Raw genomic sequence first — 14,210 nt, forward strand, 5'->3', positions numbered from 1 at the left:
GTTACTTCGAGGATGATTTATTAATCGAATATTGGACATTACTTAAGATTGACTAGTGCCTATCAAGACTAGCTAAGCATCTGAATGCGCAGTCTTAGGAAAATTATTGGATATGGTTCTCACACCAGAACTTGGCCCAAAGACCTTGCTGTAACTGATTAGTTGATACATTCTTATTGCTGAATACACTGGAATACAATGGCTGATTCATCAAGTGAAACATTGACTGAAACAATGTCTGGATTCCCACAGTCTAATTCATTAAGTAAAACAATGACTGGATTCTCAGTCAAGACGCTTTTAATAATTTGCACCTCTCTGCTACATGTATTCAATTAGCACCTATAAATATGAATAAATTAATAAATTTAACCCTCATGTTAAATTTGCAACTCTGGAGTATGGCTGATGGTTGAACTTACAATTGACACTTCACAAAATCCACAAGTTCACAAAATGACTTTGTATAAGGTTATAGGTCTGAGTTCCACCAACACTGAGGAGAATTGCTTTGTGTTTCGTCTCCTCTCCTATTTGATTTGCTTGGAAATAGTACCCAAGCCGCTCAATGTATTGTTTCCAGTCCTTGGGGAGGATCAAATGGGTCTATTTGCCCAAAGAGAGGCACTTTGTTGAGTACATATTTTTAAGACTTTGATTATAACAGGAGACTCACAGTTGTCGGGCCAGAGACAGTATCAGGATAATTTATCCTCATCGCAAGATGAAAAAAATGCACTTTCACAGACTTCATTAGTGAACACAAAAGATATTTATTGGTAAGAATTATATAGCAACCGTATGGCTCTAGCTTGTTCCCAAAATGTCTGCTCAGAAACCTTTCTCACCATGGGTTATTCCATGCTCTGAGTCCTGATTAGTCACCCAAACCAGGTGACCCTTATACTTCTGTGTTATCCTTAAAATCACCACACATGGCTCCAAACGTGGCCATGGCATTGTCAAGTATCAGCCTGTACGCAGTTAAGTCCTCATTATTTCAGGAGGTTTTGCGAACCAGGAAGAAGCCAGAGAAACAGTAACACAATGTTTCTTTGACGTTTCCAGAGGAGACCTGATTTAGAGATTAGAATGTGTGTTTATTTCATCATGTATTTCTTTAATTGAAAGCTGTTGATTATAATAGTTTCCAAAATTAGCTAACTTTTCAGCAACTGTAAACTTGGAAGAGCAAACAGTCATCTGTGAGTATTCACTGCCACATTTACATTACATGGTTTTAGATTTGGCATTAACATTGAATCAATGCATCTAGGTTCATTTTGGGTAATACCTTCTACCCAACTAATCTCCTGAACTATTATATCTCATTTAATCAGCAGTATTTGAAATGTAGTTCTAAAGACATTTTGGGTTAATAATACCTTCCTTTGTAGGTTTACTGTTAAACAGTCTTGTGGTATGTAAATTCTATTTTTCCTATCCACATTTCTATACTCACTATTATGATCCTAGACAAGACTCCAACAGTGGCTAGGATACTGGACCAAAACCCCAATATTTTAGTTTATTTTGTAAGACTGTGCGGAAAGAATAATTCATTCGAAGAAATAGAGATTTGGTATTTTAAAACAAAACGTTATTGTTAACACAATATTGAACTCTTTAACATCATGCCCAAAATAGCTTACAATTACCCCTTAAACAATACTACTCAATACAGTAAATACAATACCCTTAATTACTATCTCTATTCTCAATTAAACAACAAAAATTCCCGTACAGCCTCCCCGGACAGGCGCCGGAATGTGGCGGCTAGGGGCTTTTCACAGTAACTTCATTGAAGCCTACTTGTGACAATAAGCGATTTTCATTTCATTTCAAAACAAAAAAAAACATACAGCTCTCAATCCATCCTACAACCCAATGGCACAGAGTAGTACTTGGTTTCCAGAACAGATTTGGCTCCTGTTAAAACCCCTGTAGACTCTAGCTGGATGTCTTCCAAAAGCTATTTTGTTTCAGCTTTTTCCTTGTTCTCAGACTAGTATATAAGAACATAAGAACATAAGAACTAGGAGCAGCAGTAGGCCATCTGGCCCCTCGAGCCTGCTCCGCCATTCAATTAGATCATGGCTGATCTTTTGTGGACTCAGCTCCACTTTCTGGCCCGAACACCATAACCCTTAATCCCTTTATTCTTCAAAAAACTATCTATCTTTACCTTAAAAACATGTAATGAAGGAGCCTCAACTGCTTCACTGGGCAAGGAATTCCATAGATTCACAACCCTTTGGGTGAAGAAGTTCCTCCTAAACTCAGTCCTAAATCTACTTCCCCTTATTTTGAGGCTATTTCCCCTACTTCTGCTGTCACCCGCCAGTGGAAACAACCTGCCCGCATCTATCCTATCTATTCCCTTCATAATTTTAAATGTTTCTATAAGATCCCCCCTCATCCTTCTAAATTCCAACGAGTACAGTCCCAGTCTACTCAACCTCTCCTCATAATCCAACCCCTTCAGCTCTGGGATTAACCTAGTGTATCTCCTCTGCACACCCTCCAGCGCCAGTACGTCCTTTCTCAAGTAAGGAGACCAAAACTGAACACAATACTCCAGGTGTGGCCGCACTAACACCTTGTACAATTGCAACATAACGTCCCTAGTCTTAAACTCCATCCCTCTAACAATGAAGGACAAAATTCCATTTGCCTTCTTAATCACCTGTTGCACTTGTAAACCAACCTTCTGTGACTCATGCACTAGCACACCCAAGTCTCTCTGAACAGCGGCATGCTTTAATATTTTATCGTTTAAATAATAATCCCGTTTGCTGTTATTCCTACCAAAATGGATAACCTCACATTTGTCAACATTGTATTCCATCTGCCAGACCCGAGCCCATTCACTTAACCTATCCAAATCCCTCTGCAGACTTCCAGTATCCTCTGCACTTTTCGCTTTACCTCTCATCTTAGTGTCATCTGCAAACTTGGACACATTGCCCTTGGTCCCCAACTCCAAATCATCTATGTAAATTGTGAACAATTGTGGGCCCAACACGGATCCCTGAGGGACACCACTAGCTACTGATTGCCAACCAGAGAAACACCCATTTATCCCAACTCTTTGCTTTCTATTAATTAACCAAACCTCTATCCATGCTACTACTTTACCCTTAATGCCATGCATCTTTATCTTATGCAGCAACCTTTTGTGTGGCACCTTGTCAAAGGCTTTCTGGAAATCCAGATATACCACATCCATCGGCTCCCCGTTATCTACTGCATTGGTAATGTCCTCAAAAAATTCCACTAAATTAGTTAGGCATGACCTGCCCTTTTACGAACCCATGCTGCGTCTGCCCAATGGGACAATTTCTATCCAGATGCCTCGCAATTTCTTCCTTGATGATAGATTCCAGCATCTTCCCTACTACCGAAGTTAAGCTCACTGGCCTATAATTTCCTGCTTTCTGCCTACCTCCTTTTTTAAACAGTGGCGTCACATTTGCTAATTTCCAATCCACCGGGACCACCCCAGAGTCTAGTGAATTTCGGTAAATTATCACTAGTGCATCTGCAATTTCCTTAGCCATCTCTTTTAGCACTCTTGGATGCATTCCATCAGGGCCAGGAGACTTGTCTACCTTTAGCCCCATTAGCTTGCCCATCACTCCCTCCTTAGTGATAACAATCCTCTCAAGGTCCTCACCTGTCATAGCCTCATTTCTATCAGTCGCTGGCATGTTATTTGTGTCTTCCACTGTGAAGACCAACCCAAAAAACCTGTTCAGTTCCTCAGCCATTTCCTCATTTCCCATTATTAAAACTCCCTTCTCATCCTCTAAAGGACCAATATTTACCTTAGCCACTCTTTTTTGTCTTATATATTTGTACAAACTTTTACTGTCTGTTTTTATATTCTGAGCAAGTTTACTCTCATACTCTATCTTACTCTTCTTTATAGCTTTTTTAGTAGCTTTCTGTTGCCCCCTAAAGATTTCCCAGTCCTCTAATCTCCCAGCAATCTTTGCCACTTTATATGCTTTTTCCTTCAATTTGATACTCTCCCTTATTTCCTTAGATATCCATGGTTGATTTTCCCTCTTTCTTCCGTCCTTCCTTTTTGTTGGTATAAACCTTTGCTGAGCACTGTGAAAAATCGCTTGGAAGGTTCTCCACTGTTCCTCAACTGTTCCACCACAAAGTCTTAGCTCCCAGTCTACCTTAGCTAGTTCTTCTCTCATCCCCTTGTAATCTCCTTTGTTTAAACACAAAACACTAGTATTTGATTTTACTTTCTCACCCTCCATCTGTATTTTAAATTCCACCATATTGTGATCGCTCCTTCCGAGAGGATCCCTAACTATGAGATCATGAATCAATCCTGTCTCATTACACAGGACAAGATCTAGGACCGCTTGTTCCCTCGTAGGTTCCATTACATACTGTTCTAGGAAACTATCGCGGATACATTCTATAAACTCCTCCTCAAGGTTGCCTTGACCGACCTGGTTAAACCAATCGACATGTAGATTAAAATCCCCCATGATAACTGCTGTACCATTTCTACATGCATCAGTTATTTCTTTGTTTATTGCCTGCCCCACCATATCGTTACTATTTGGTGGCCGATAGACTACTCCTATCAGTGACTTTTTCGCCTTACTATTCCTGATTTCCACCCAAATGGATTCAACCTTATCCTCCATAGCACCGATGTCATCCCTTACTATTGCCCGGATGTCATCCTTAAATAACAGAGCAACACCACCTCCCTTACCATCCACTCTGTCCTTCCGAATAGTTTGATACCCTTGGATATTTAACTCCCAGTCGTGACCATCCTTTAACCATGTTTCAGTAATGGCCACTAAATCATAGTCATTTACAATGATTTGTGCCATCAACTCATTTACTTTATTCCGAATACTACGAGCATTCAGGTGAAGTACACTTATGTTGGTTTTTTTACCTCTGTTTTGAATCTTAACATCTCCAGTTTTATTCCTTTTGTTATTACTGGGCCTATTCACTGAGCTCCCCTCAGTCACTGTACCTTGTACTGTCGCCCTTTCAGATTTTTGACTATGTCTTCTCTGCCTTGCACTTTTCCCCTTACTTCCTTTTGCTTCTGTCCCTGTTTTACTACCTTCCAACTTCCTGCATCGGTTCCCACCCCCCTGCCACATTAGTTTAAACCCTCCCCAACAGCTCTAGAAAACACCCCCATTAGGACATCGGTTCCAGTCCTGCCCAGGTGCAGACCGTCCGGTTTGTACTGGTCCCACCTCCCCCAGAACCGGTCCCAATGCCCCAGGAATTTGAATCCCTCCCTCTTGCACCATCTCTGGAGCCACGCATTCATCCTATCTATCCTGACATTCCTACTCTGACTAGCTCGTGGCACTGGTAGCAACCCGGAGATTACTACCTTTGAGAGCCTACTTTTTAGTTTAACTCCTAACTCCCTGAATTCCGCTTGTAGGACCTCATCCCGTTTTTTACCTATATCGTTGGTGCCTATGTGCACCACAACAGCTGGCTGTTCACCCTCCCCCCCCCAGAATATCCTGCAGCCGCTCCGAGACATCCTTGACCCTTGCACCAGGGAGGCAACATACCATCCTGGAGTCTCGATTGCGTCCACAGAACCGCCTGTCTATTCCCCTTACGATCGAGTCCCCTATCACTATAGCCCTGCCATTTTTCTTCCTGCCCTGCTGTGCAGCAGAGCCAGCCACGGTGCCATGAACCTGGCTGCTGCTGCCTTCCCCTGGTGAGCCATCTCCCTCAACAGTATCCAAAGCGGTATATCTGTTTTGCAGGGAGATGACCGCAGGGGACACCTGCGCTGCCTTCCTACTCTTGCTCTTTCTTTTGGTCACCCATTTTCTATCTCCCTCATTAACCTTCACCTGCGGTGTGACCAACTCGCTAAACGTGCTATCCACGACCTCCTCAGCATCGCGGATGCTCCAAAGTGAGTCCATCCGCAGCTCCAGAGCCGTCAAGCGGTCTAACAAGAGCTGCAACTGAACACACTTCTTGCACGTGAAGGAGCCAGGGACAGTGGACGTGTCCCTGAGCTCCCACATCGCACACGAGGAGCATGACACGGGTCTGGGATCTCCTGCCATGTCTTAAACCCTTGGTAAACTTAAACAACTAGAATTTCAAACTAAAAATAAATAAATTAGACAATGAAAAGGAAAAGAGAGACTACTTACCAGTCACTTATGCACTGCTTTAAATACTATTTATCTATTTTAACTACCATACTGTGAGAGAAAACTGCTCTACGTGTGGAGTTAAGGGTAGCCAGATCAAACCTCAACTCAAAATCTTCTGAAAATATCTGAATACCTTTGCTCCACCCAGCAATGACATCGTCTCTCCAAGTTGAAAACAAATTAAATCCCCTAGCTGAAAACACATGTACTCCCCAGGGACTCACCTTCGTGAAACAACACAGTGACACAGTAGTTAGCACTGCTTCCTCACAGCTCCAGAGACCTGGGTTCAATTCCGACCTCCAGTGACTCCCTATGCGACATTTGCACTTTGTCTCCGTGTTTGCGTGGGTTTACTCCAGCTACTCTGGTTTTTTCCCATAGTCCAAAGATGTGCAGGTTAGATGGATTGGTCACACTGAATTGCCCCTTAGTGTCCAAGGTTTATGTGGGTTACAGGTATATGTTGGAGGTGTGGGCTTAAGTAGGGCCTAATGGCCTCCTTCTGCACTGTAAAATCTATGATTGCAACAGTGCATTAGCCCAGGCTTTTACTCTGGTAAATTTTACCCCTGGCTCCTAAAAACACTCTGGTCATGCATGACTACTGCAGTCAATTAAACTCTAACCCAAGCTTTTAACCCTTAAATTGCCAACTGTTTATAATCCAATACATCTAAAATCCTGCATTTGTCACACTCACAATTGGAAGCTGTTTTGCGTAGCATTGTATTGGACTCTTTCACACTTGCCCACACTCCGCTGATGTGTCTGCCTAAATTTATGGGTTTTAACTTGAAGAAATAATTTGTAAGGACTATTTTAATTTGGGTATATTCTGTCTGTCTAAATTATTGTGCATGTGTTAGCCTGCATAATGCAGGCTCCAGGATCTATTTCATATCCACAGCTAAAATGGATGTTGAAATCTTTTAATCTACACCATTCTTTCAATTATAGCAGAGAGTGGTGTATCTATCAATGGTGAACTTCATTGGTAAGGAGGCAATGCATTGAAGAAGTCATTGTTGCTGGTCTCCATGGATTTATTTTTTGCTTGCCTGTAGGTTGTTGCTAGCCGAGCACATTTTCTCATTTCATTTAGTTCTGATTCATATTCGGTCAGGGGCTAAATGGCACTGTGTTCATAATTTCCTCAACACCCTTGCAATGCTTCTGTTTGAATGTCCATTGGGACAATCTAACAAAGAAACAACAAAGTGAATAATCTGTTTTAGGCCCAAAACCATACACAAAGAGACTTGAGGGTATTGTGTTCCAAAGGCAAAAAGCTTTCAAGGCAGGTTATACTAAATGCTGAAATATAACAAAATAATTATAGCATACTAATTAAAAAGTTGAGATGAAATCTGGCAAAGCTTAACACTGTGTCAAGATTCTGAGTGCTCTCTCAAGGGGTCTTGAGATAGCACTTAAATGGTCCAGTCTTGCTCCATGTGTTCAAGCATATATTGTATGTGTTGACTTGTATGAATATAATCACAAATTAGTTCTGTTGGGCCTTAAGCCCCCTTGGGCCTACATATTGATAAATTTCCCTGTCTCCGGGCTACCCAGCCATCTGTTCACTCCTACACATTAAAGATAGGGACAGACAGTTTCAAGTACTAACTTTCTCCCTGAAAATGTGCTGACAAGGATGGAGAGGTGTTTAATTACTTGGTTCACCTCAAAGATGAACCATCTAAGGCAGGTTAATCAATCTTCAGGCAAGGCCTGCCTCTGTGCTCCCAACAAGGTAAACAATATTTAACAGAAAGCCTGAAAAGAGATTTTTTTCCCTGGAAAATAGAGGATGCAAGTGCAGAAGATATATCTTTTACTTCCAAACCACAATATATATTCATGTTTATGTAAACAATACATGAAGGCAACCTTTGTCCCAACTAGACGGGATACAAAAATCTTGAATATTCTTAAGGCAGCATTACCAATAAGTTAGACATTACATTCATTTATCTAAATTGCTGGACCTATTGAATGAACTGTCAAATACTGCATAACTGTGTGTATGTTTTAAAGCTACAATCCAAACAAGTTCTGTGGCCTTATTGCTACATTCACTTTTTGACCCCAAATTGTCATTGATCTGTTTTTTCCCCTTTCTGTGCATTTCTGAATGTTTGACAGCAGAAGTACATTCATCCTGCGATCTTAGGAGTTTTTAAAAATTCTTAATTATAGCAATTATTCAGATCCTCTGAGAGTACATTTTGAGTCATTTGTCATAAACTAAAATAAAATCCATCCCCTAATCCTTGAATCTCTATGAACAGTCAGCTACTCCCACACTCTTTGCTCTGCTTTCATCTTCACTTCAGTCACTGCTGTCATCTCTATTCTCTGCCTCCTCCTCTTCATTTGGAAGAAGTCCAAATCTTTTTTTGAGGAAAATACTCAACAAGAAATGGCTCACATATCTCAAAATTTGTAAATAAGGTATACCTGAATGCCATAATTTTTGAGTAATTTAGTAAAGGAGACATATTACTGTCTTACAGTTTTAGTTGGAGTTATAAATGAACCCTTGGTTTACTTCGGTATCAATTCACACATTCGGCACAGGTTGGTTGACAAAAAGAATGAGATAAACGGGACATTTTGCTTGGCCTTGGAATTGATTTTGTTAAGAAGCTTCTGTTGAATGATGCCGAGTATTTTTATTTTTAGTATGATGTATGTATTTTATGCTGTGACATGCAATTTCATTTCCCATTTGATTGTTATTTATGAATGTGAGATAATAATTAACAGGGCGTCAAATAATCAGTATCATTGCTGAGTTTAAGTGCACTTTCCCAAGATTGAAGCGAATTATAATTTGCCCTTGTACCAGTTATGAGTTATGGTTCATAACTCATAACTTTTAGTCAGTTCAATACTGGTCAAGACATGACACTCAACCATTTAATCTGGGAGACAACAGATTTCAGCACTGGTCTCTGGTGTATACTGAACTTTGCATTCTAAGGGCCCTTCCTGTCGATTCCCTTAGTTCCTTTTTCTTTTATTTTGTTTTTATCATTTTTGCTCCACAGTTCATTAATGGAGACATACTTTTATGAGCAGAGGAAGTAAGGAACTCAAAAAAGTACACTGTGTTATAAAGTTTTGCATTGTGAGCAGAAGAACCCAGACTTTATGGCACCCAAGAGATTGAAGGGGTTTGTTTTGATTGATTGGCCAGGGCCAGTATTCTGTCCAGGAACCAACACCAATTGGTTCCTGTCAGGTGCAGCTTCTTGGAAAGAACCCAGGAGAAGTCACTGGATACTCAAGGTGGAAGTAGCTCTCTACCTCTGATCTGTCTGAAGGCAGAAACTTCTGGACCCTGAAAGAAGAAGCTGTCTCTCTCGAATGCCATCTCTTTCTATGAATCTACAATGGAAACCCTTACAAGCTGTAAGCCTAGACTGAAGGAGAAACTAACTGGAAGATGTCCATTTGAAACAAAGACTCTTAGGGCGTGATCCTCCTGCCGTGCTGCGTCGGAACGGCAGCTCGCCTTGGTGCAGTGTGGCTGGTGAAAGCCGGGAGACCCTGCTCCCGGGATCAACCCGGCTCTCAATGCCTTGTAATATTCGATGTAAATCTGCATATTAGAGCGAGGCAATAAGCTTTACTCTAATGTGCAGATTAGCAAGGTACCTGAGGCATTGGGATTCAATCCCTTCACTTTGGGGACCTCAGTAGAGCACCGTTTGGTAGTCAGGTGAGAATGATGCCAAAGGAGGCCAACAAACCGAGTTGTGACAACTGCTTCTAATCCATATCCTGGGGTGTAGGTCTGACCTCTGATTCCACTGGGTGGGTTATATCCAATCCCATGGCGTGGGTCTGTTACCTAATGCAAGAGGCACTTATATGGTGGGAGATTTGATGGAGGAGAAGCTTGGAGGGCTGTGGAAAATGTTCGTGCCCCTCCTGGCCCACAGGTATTGCTGTGAAAGCAATTACTTTTTCCCAAAGCTGTTCTTCCCTCACTTGAGCTGCTGGACTTCCTGAGGCCGGGGTAAACTGGCTGCCCACTTTCAAACCTGCAAAGCATGATATTGACCACCTCCATTCATGTACCCTGTTCACTCGAACTGGAGTTCTTCGGGGTAGTGTCCTTTGCTTAATCAACCCTCTTCAACTGTTTCATCAATGAACTTCCCTCCATCATAATGTCAGAAGTGGGGATGCTCCTTGATAATTGCACAGTCAGCACCATTTGTGACTTCTCAAATACTTGAAGCAGTCCATGGCCACATGCAGCAAGACCTGAGAAACATCGAGGCTTGAGCTGATAAGTAGCAAGTAACATTGCACCACACAAGTACTAGGCAATGACCATCTCCAACAGGAAAGAATCTAACCATCCATCCCTTGACATTCAATGCCATTACCATCACTGAATTCCCCCACTATCAACATCCTGGGAGTTACCATTAACCAGAAATTGAACTGGACTAGTCATATTAAATAATAAATAAATAAATACTGTGGTTTCAAGAGCAAGTCAGATGCTAGGAATTCTGCCGTAGGTAACTCTCCTCCTGACTCCCTAAAGCCTGTCCACCATCTACAGGACAAAAATCAGGAGTGCGATTGAATACACCACTTGCTTGTATAACTGCAGTTTCAACAACACTCAAGAACCTCGTCACCATCTAGTGTAATTTGGGCAACACGGTAGCACAAGTGGCTAGCATTGTGGCTTCACAGCACCAGGGTCCCAGGTTTGATTCCCCGCTGGGTCACTGTCTGTGCGGAGTCTGCACATTCTCCCCGTGTCTATGTGGGTTTCCACTGGGTGCTCCGGTTTTCTCCCACAGTCCAAAGACGTGCAGGTTAGGTGGATTGGCCATGATAAATTAATCTTAGTGTCCAAAATGGTTCGGAGGGTTTATTGGGTTACGGGGATAGGGTGGAAGTGAGAGCTTAAGTGGGTCAGTGCAGACTCGATGGGCCGAATGGCCTCCTTCTGCACTGTATGTTCTATGTTCTATGTGATGCAGTCCACCTGATTGGAACTCACTTTCTAACAGCACCACATGGACTGCTGTGGATCACCACCACCTTCTCAAGGGCAATTAGGGGTGGTCAGTATCTGCAACGCCCATATCTGTGAATGAATACATTTCAAAAATATATTCTAACTTCATGCGAACGAACCTTGCTATGAACTTGCCGCATTTCTTTCTCTTAGATGCTGATTAAATCAACTGTTATTGTTTGACTTACGGAGGTTCACCATCACCTCTCTGACACCTCTTCCTATCACAAGCTATGACTGCTTCATGAACCATCAAGCCATCACTTTCAAGACTGTCACTGACCTAATTCCCATGGATACCTTCACTCCGTGGCCTCATTGCCACCCAACCCCACACAGCACAATTCTACTTCCTTTCCAAGGTTCACAAACAGGATTGCGCTGGTTCTTCCCTTAGAACTGGTTTCTTCCATTCCTCGCTCAATTTTCTCCTCCTACTGTCCAATCTCTTCCCACCTACACCTATAACTATTTCAACACATTCTACCACTTTAACGGTTTCCCGTTTCCTGTGGCCTTCGCAGTCTCCCATCACCATCTTCTGCCAATCTCTCTGTACATCCCCCCCCCCACCGCTCCCATCCACCCATCAGGATGGTTTTGAGGAAAGAAAAGTGGCCCCATCAGACCCCATTCACCATTACTGTCCTCTGTCTGTCTGCACTTATTCTCACATTGAACAACTTCTTCAAATCAACACACCTTGTACAAATAAAAGATGTTGCTACGGGCATCTGTCTGGGTCTTCGCTGTAATAGCCCGCACGGGGTCTATGGGGTAGGAATGATTATCTTCACTGTGGTCCTTGCCAGGGGTGGGGAATCTCTATTAACCTTTGTGTAAAAGGTCGGCCTAGCAAGGCACTGGCCAGAACAGGAACCCAGTAGGAATCTACCGGACAGTGCATGTATCATGTTGCAAATAAAGCTACTTTTTTAAATTTTACTTAGTGGACTCACCATGTCCTGATTAAACAAGCTACACTGGCCTTTTTGTGGGATATTTAGAACATTGTTTGTGGGAGGAAACTGGAGCACATGGAGGAAACCCATGCAGACACGGGGAGACATGTAAACTCCACAGAGACAGTCACGTAAGGCCAGAATTGAACTCGGGTTCCTGACGCTGTGAGGCAGCAGTGCTACCCACAGTGCTACCATGCCGCCCCATGGCTTAGATCAAGCTGGATCAGGTGGGGTAAAGGGCCACTTTGAACGTATGAATGCAATAGCGAGAAAGTAGTGAAGGGTATAACTAGCCAGGTGCCACATCATGCCAATAGAATGCCGAACTGAATTGTCCAGGTAAGTGATTTTCTTTCAAAAATTGAATTAAAATTGATGCATGGCACATTCTAAAAATACCTGGTTTTCAGGCAACTCTGACTTTTGAACGTTGTATTTGAGACACTGTATTGTATATGCTGCTCATTATGAGGTCTCCCCTGCGGTTAGGAAAACAAATGTAGATTGGATAATCATTTATTCAGTCCACAACTGTGGGCCCTACCTTCTGTTTGCCTGCCATTTTAAATCTGCATCCACTCCAACTCTAGCCTCTCTGGCTGTGGCCTCCTACCCTGCTCAAATAAAACTCAGTGTAAGCTCAAGGAACAGCACTGCATCTTTCAGTCAGGCATTTTGCAGCCTTGCAGACTCAACATTGAGCTCACCACTTTTAGATTGTGGCCTCTGCTGCATTTTATCTAGCAACATCTATTTATAATGGAGAACTTATTTCAACGTACTACTCCTCCGGACCCATCTTTTCTCTCTTTACTAACCCATTACTATCCCCTTTGTCTTGTGCCATCATCAATTTTGGCCAATTAACCTCTCCTGCTTCCAACCTATAAAATACTTATTTCTGTTCGTTCTTCCTTGAAGTTTGTTTATAGTCTGGTGCAGCTCCAAATTTTCTGAGTTCTGATGAAAGGCCATTGACCTGTGTGGTGATATAACCACTGTAGTTATGTGTACTTGCAGTAGGGGGATGTATGCCTGTACCTGTAATACAGGTTCCTCCGGTAAGCCCCTGCCGGCTAGCTCCGCCCACAGGGAGCTTGTGTATAAATATGCGTGTAAGTCACTCAGACCTTAGTCTACAGTTGCAGATGGAGGAATAGCATCGCACAGCAATAAAGCCTTGATTGTACTAGTCTCTCATCTTTGAGTATAATTGTTAGCGCTACAACCTGAAATATCAATACTTCCCCTCTCTCCGTGGGTGCTGCCTAACCTTCCAAGGATTTCCAATATTTTCTTTTTAGATTTCAGGTTAACTCAGAGTCTATCACTGCCAACCCATCTCCTCGGAACAGGATGGCTGCCTGTCCCCTTGTTCCAGTTCCATACCTGAAACTATGTTATTTTAATATTTGACTGCTATCCCTCTGGATTATTCTCACCTGTTTGCTTTCCTCATTGCTTGCCAACTCTCATTACAATCTCCTCAATTTAATACATAGCTGGAATTTGAAAAATATGAAGCCAAACACAAATGGCTTATCTGTATAACTGGGACAGCATGTACCATCTGGTTTAATGCAGGGCACTCTATCCATTCAATGAATTCTGCTTATTATTTCATGTTGCACAGTAGCAGAATTCCTCCTCTTTACGTGGTTTTAGCCTTCGAACAATCCAATGCTGTGAAAACTAAAATTGCCCAACGTAGCATTTTTGACAAAAAGCATAGCAGAAACTAAATGAATTGAATACTTCGAGCAACATTAACTGAATCCTGAAGAAGACATGCTTCGATAGAAAGAAAATGAATAAGATAAAGTGGGTGAATTCGAGCTTCAGCAAAAGCTCAAAATCAGTGATTGTGAATTAGTGGGCGTGATTCTCCGACCCCCACGCCAGGTGGGAGAATCGCGGGAGGGCGGGCCAATCACTCCACGCCGCCATGCACCCCCATGCGATTCTCCCACCCCCCCCAAAATGGCGTGT

Source organism: Scyliorhinus canicula, chromosome 2 (genome assembly GCF_902713615.1).
Source record: "Scyliorhinus canicula chromosome 2, sScyCan1.1, whole genome shotgun sequence".
NCBI lineage: Eukaryota > Metazoa > Chordata > Chondrichthyes > Carcharhiniformes > Scyliorhinidae > Scyliorhinus > Scyliorhinus canicula.